Source organism: Lepidochelys kempii, chromosome 22, assembly GCF_965140285.1.
Source record: "Lepidochelys kempii isolate rLepKem1 chromosome 22, rLepKem1.hap1, whole genome shotgun sequence".
NCBI classification, from domain to species: Eukaryota; Metazoa; Chordata; order Testudines; family Cheloniidae; genus Lepidochelys; species Lepidochelys kempii.
In genome coordinates this window covers 19,812,875-19,818,874 of record NC_136401.1, presented here as the reverse complement: position 1 = coordinate 19,818,874, position 6,000 = coordinate 19,812,875, and positions in this window count along the sequence as shown.

Below are 6,000 nucleotides of genomic sequence, written 5' to 3'. Positions count from 1 at the left end.
GGAGGGGTAGGTCCTTACAAGGGAGCATCCCGGTTCAGCTGGGGGCAGGTGGCACTTTGAGGGAAGTAAGGCTGATACTCCCCAGCCAGGGGAAGCCCCCTGGGAGCCTTGACCAGCTAGGCATTCTTGGAGAGGGGCCAGTTCTCTTCTCTTTTGCTTGTCTTCCCTGAAGGCCCTGTAGTCTGCCCTTTGTGCAGCTACTTTACCTGCCCTGTGAGGTGGTCAGAGAACCTGAACAGCCCATGCTAGAGGGCTGAGCTCTGGACTTTGAGACAGGAGTGACACCCATCCACCCTCAAAAGGGGCACCAGAGAGGTATAACCTACTACAACTGTCCTGTATTTATTGGTGGGGATTAGTCAGCCCCAACAAAGCATTTCTGGCAGGTCTCTTATAACCATGTAAAGTAACAGTAGGGGTACAACTTTCAAAAGCACCAAGGCTCAGATCCTGCAATGTATTTAGGTACGTGACTCACGTTGAAATCAACTCATCTAATGGAGTTAGGTACCTAACTCCACTGGAGAAGCTGAGCCTTAGGCGTCTAAGCCCCATTTTCCAAAGTGATTCAGGCACTTCATAGCCACATCTCCTTGAGAGTCAGTGGTATTCACCGGTTACCTCCCCTTAGGTGATCTTCCAAAGATGATCCTAGATGGATTTCCTCCGCTTCGGTGCATATTCTTTCTGGGACTTGTGTTAGCATTTGCTGAATATATTATGACCTAGTATTTACTCTCGTTAACTTTGAAACTTTTCTGTGGCGTCCCTTCCCATTTCAAAAAGAAAAGGAGTACTTGTGGCACCTTAGAGACTAACCAATTTATTTGAGCATGAAAGCTCATGCTCAATTAAATTGGTTAGTCTCTAAGGTGCCACAAGTACTCCTTTTCTTTTTGCGAATACAGACTAACACGGCTGTTACTCTGAAACTTCCCATTTCAGTGTTTAACAGCTAAAGCACTGGTGTATTCCTCCACTATTAATTATCATTATTCTGGGCTGTGGCTTAAAGCTGGTTGAGTGCGTTTTCATTTCCTGACCTCTAGGTGTGAGCACACCCCTGCACTCCATCCAGATGGAAGCTCCAGGTGCCCAAGGAATGAACACACATGCACTTAAGAGCAAAAAATACACACTGGCCTCTTGCTCCCAGTGCATGAGCTGGCTCGGTTGTTGTTGTCAGCAACCACTAGAGGTCAGCAGAAGTTGCTGAGAAAGGGGCCTTGGTTTTCGTGAGTGAGTTCTCACTGCAGAATGCAAGGAGAGCATCCAATATTTCTCATTATTCTTTGTTCTGAGCTTGATTTGGCTTCAAGCACAAGCCAGGCTATTGGCTTTGAGTAGGAGGAGCACAGGGCTTGGGAATCCAAAGAAAGGGGGATAAAAGTGAACCCTTTTAATAAAAAGAAAAGGAGGACTTGTGGCACCTTAGAGACTAACCAATTTATTTGAGCATAAGCTTTTAATGTGGCTTTTTAAGTAAGAAGTAAATAAAGTGAACTTCCTCTCTAAGGAGAAGCAGGTATTTATTCTTAGATTTTGTATTTAGTCACGTTAAAGACAATGAAAACAGAAGGCCAGAGCCCGAGCTAGTGCCGATGGTGTAGGTTCTACTGACATCAATTTACAGCCATATCAAATGATGATCTGGCCCTATTTGTGCCAATTGAGCTGAGCTGAATGTTCACCAGCCTCCGTGTTTCTTAGCTGTGGCTGAACTTGAGCTTTGCTATAAGCTGATTTTTCAGAATGCCACTTCGCAGGCCCCTAGGGCTGTTTTTCCCTCCTCCCCAAAGTCAAAACACTTTAATGTCCCTAATGGGGTGAAAGATGCTGGCTGGACAGACCTGGAGACTAAAGTCCTCTGTTTATCTATGAAACAAATACAGCATAGTGAGCAGTAATGAGAATTTTCCCCCAGTGCCCTGCCAATGGGCAACTATGCATGCCTTATTCATCCATTGGCATTTCTACTGAGTTATCCTGAGGGTACCAGCTGTGATGCGGATACCTATCCATTAAGAACTGGGCTGAAATTAGACAGCACTTAGAGGCCCCAGTCAGGGATGGGGACCCCGTTGTGCTTGGCCCTGGAACATGTCATGAAAAGACAGCCTTTGCTCCAAAGAGTTTACAATCTAATCACCAACTTGTTTCACGCTGGCCACTGGAAACCAGTCAGATGTGGAAAACTTTTATTCACGGCGATCCTGGCCTCTGACTGCATAGCTCGTTGGCAAGCCCTTGAGCTATTTGGCTCCCCATTGCCACTTGATTTGGAGTCAGGGTTATGCTTTCTAAGCCCAGCCCCAGCTGGTCATTTTTAAACTCCTTTTATGCTAGGCTCAGTCTGTCCCTCATGATACTGGTTGCAATTCTGCCTTCATAAAAGGCCTTCTGCCTGGCTTCCTCCTTCACGGCCTGTGAATGTAAGAGCTGCTTTTCCCTCCCCACCTCATCCCAGCTAGATTCCATCTGATCTTTGCTGGATCTGCCTCTCTCATTCTCCACATCTCCAGGCTCATTCTGATTGTGTGTTCTGTTGCCCACATCAACACGGGCAGCCTGTCTGCAACCAATTATTCTCCGCACATTGCTCTGTCCCTCCTGCTCTAAGCTCTCATAATGAGCAGGGTTCCTAAAGGAGCGGCTAACAAAGAGCTTTGGCTTTTGGATTGTACTCAGCCTCAGAGGTAGATGGGCAGAGCTTACCAAACCAGTGCTTGAATTCTAAGGTTCTTTCAATACGTTCAGATATGTGCCAGGATGACATGGTATTGAGCACAGCCTTTCCACACCAATGAGAGGAGGTTAATTTAAAATGGGGCTTTAAAGATGGAAAAATCTTCCAGAGATTGTGTACCCCTTTCACTAAATCCCAGTCTGCTTTTAGCGTCTTCACAATTTGCCCTTGCTCTGTGTCATGATTATCAGAAATATTGGTCTAAATTTTCAAAAGTGACTAGCGATTTTTTTATTTTATTCTTTTTTTTTTTTTTTTTTGGCACCCATCCTCTGAAAATTATGTCTCTCAGGGTTTCTCAAGTTTGGCTTCCTAAAATTGAGTCCCCACTCAATCACCAGTCAGATGGGACAAGTGAGGCCATTTTTATTTAAAGAAGAGGTTGCTCCCTTCCCATCTGGGTCATTTCCTTCATGCCACGGGGTAGACCTAATGTTAAACTGGTTACATCATATTCTTTTACATGATTAGGCTTTGATGTCACAAAGCCCTTGCAACAAAGAGCCTGTGATTGAAGAAGCCCTGTCAAACGGTGAAGGAGAGTGGAGTTTTGGTCAACTTCTGACATAATTAGCATATAGGGTGTCTACAGGACTAGAGATGGTTGGCTACAGAGAGCCAAGCAAGCCACTCAGGATCAGATTATTGAAGGTAAGATTTATATTGGGATGACTGGACTAGAGTGGAGAATGGATGGAATGAAACAATCTTGGATAGAGTTTTCCTGGATAAGAACTAGTTTCCGAGGCCCAGATTTTCAAAGGTACTTAGGGCCTAAAAATTTAGTGAGATGCCTTGTGTGATTCCCCTTCTCCCCCCCACAAAGCACAAAGGTGCCTAAGGCCTATTGAAATATCTGCGCCACTAGATGTCTAAATATCTTTGAAAATCTGGCCCTCGGAAACTAGTTCTTATCCCGGAAAGCTCTCCACGAATGTTTTCCCTCCATCCGTTCCCCACTCAAATCCAGCCATTCCACCATTGAATTGACTTGGATGCCAAACATGCAACTCACTAACTTTCCCTCCTGCATAAAAGTCAAATTTCCAAGGGCATTTTTAGGAGTAAATTCCCCCTCCACCGCAAATGCTGACCCACTTGCAAAATTCTGCTACTAAGTGCACAGACAAATATGTTGTGACTGATTTGGAATGCCCCAATTTCTTCCAGCCTTCAAGAGGGATTCATAAATAGCTCTTTAAAAAATAAGATAGTTTGCAAATTGTCTTGATTTACAAATGTTATCTAAGGTTTCAGTCACTTAGGAATTTCTAAATAGATAAGATACCAAGGGTTTGTTGTATCTCCTGGCAATTATTAAGAAAATAAAATCAGTTAATATCTAATCCTGAATCCAAACTGTAATGTTAGGATGTAAACTCTTATTCAGACTCTGTTCGGAGCGCTGGAGTTCTGTGTCCTGTTTGTGGGTTTTCAGAATAATCTTGGGGGGTGAGAAAATCCTTTGATTAAAACACAGCTGCATGTGCTGATCAAAACACTTTATATGCTGCCCAGGTTTTCATTATGTGTGACTCAGTCACCTAGATGTTCTCTTATGCAAGAAATCAAGCAAACAGGAGCCCATTCTGATAGAACAAATTTCCCCAGCTGTATGTGCATCGCATGTGAAGCTGCAGTAAACAAACACAAGTGTTCCACTAACGTGGACTATTCTTGGCCATGACAAGGAAAAGAATGGCTGATATTTGGAAAGGGGGTTGGATGACTTAGGGAGTTGAAAAATAAGTTGAGAAACTTTGACTTCCTTGGGGAGGGAGGATGGTCTAGTGCTTAGCCTAGCCTAGAGCCCTGAATTTAATTCTTTTCCACTGATTTCCTTTGGGACCTTGGGCAAGACACTTGGGGTAAAATTTTCAAATGTGCCTTAAGCTCAAATCTTCAAAAGTATTGAGGCTTCTAAACTCCCATTGAATTCAGTGGAAGTTAGGAACCTTCATACCTTTGAGGATCTGAGGCTCAGGAGCTTTTGAAACTGTTAACCCTTGAAGGCTGGGAGGTGCACAGATACTATGTTACAGGTCACCAGAGAAGTGCCTATGATAGATAGGTAACTAGTTGGCCTGCAGTGATAGTTAGCTGGTTGGTCACCATTTTGAAAGGAGTTAGTCTTAGTTCGGTTCCTTATGGACAGGTGTTCCCTGCTTATTGGCCTCCCTTTGTGGCCACAGACTGAAACGAGAGAGAACACACACCCTTTGCCTCCAGAGTTGGTCTCTTCAGAACAGGCTTCACTATTCTGGAGGGGAATGAGGAATTGGTACTTGTAGGTCAGAATCCTGGGCTTGACCTGTTTGGGATAAAGAGGCACCTTGGTTTCCTGGAGCTGTCAGACCACCACTTTATTGTAAAGAGAAATTTAAAACCAAAGGGCGGGGGGAACCCTAAAACCAATCTGTGACATGATGAGCTCAGTGACTGGAGGGCAGTTACAATTGACGAAAACCTGGGCTGTCTATGAACTTCCCTAGTTGATTCTATTCTATTTAAAAGTTATTTTAGGATGAGCTGTACTGAGTATATGCACAACCCCTCTGTACCATGCAGTTAGGTCTGGCATTTAAAATCTAATCGCTTTTTCCTCCCCATCCCATGCAAGATGTCAAATATTTTAGGTTAAGAAAAGGGGAAAAGAGGAAAAATAATTACACAGTAAATTAAACCAGGGCAACCCCCCTGCTTATTAAGACTTCAAGAGTTACACGTTGCTGCTTCTGGCTTCAGCTATCTTGAACGGTACAAAGGGTAATTCTAAAAATAGGTCCTGTACAAATGATTAGGTCATACACTGCTTGGCAGAGACTTTTTTTATTTAATTACAAACTAGACCCTGGATTGTTGGTGGAAAAATAAAAATACGACAGTTCAAAGCCCGGCTACCCGTTTTGCAGCCCAATAAACTTTGCTCTCCTTAGCTGAGTCACTGTAGATACATTCCCTTTTGTGGTGGGGGATTTAGTCATGGAATGTGGGCAGGCTGGCCTCCGCTGTCATGGTCCTGAGTCACAATTCGCAATGATCCTCATAGTGTTTGCAGGCTTAGGGCCATAAGCCACTAATTAGCCTTATTGTCTTACAGTCCTCCCTGTATATATAACCTGGACAAAAGAGGAAGGAACGGAGAGAAGGCATCAAAATCTGCAAGCCCAAGAAATTATCATGCAAATATTAGTTTATCACATACTTGTACCTTTTATGATCCATTTGATCTCTGAAAGCTGAAAGAGGATAGT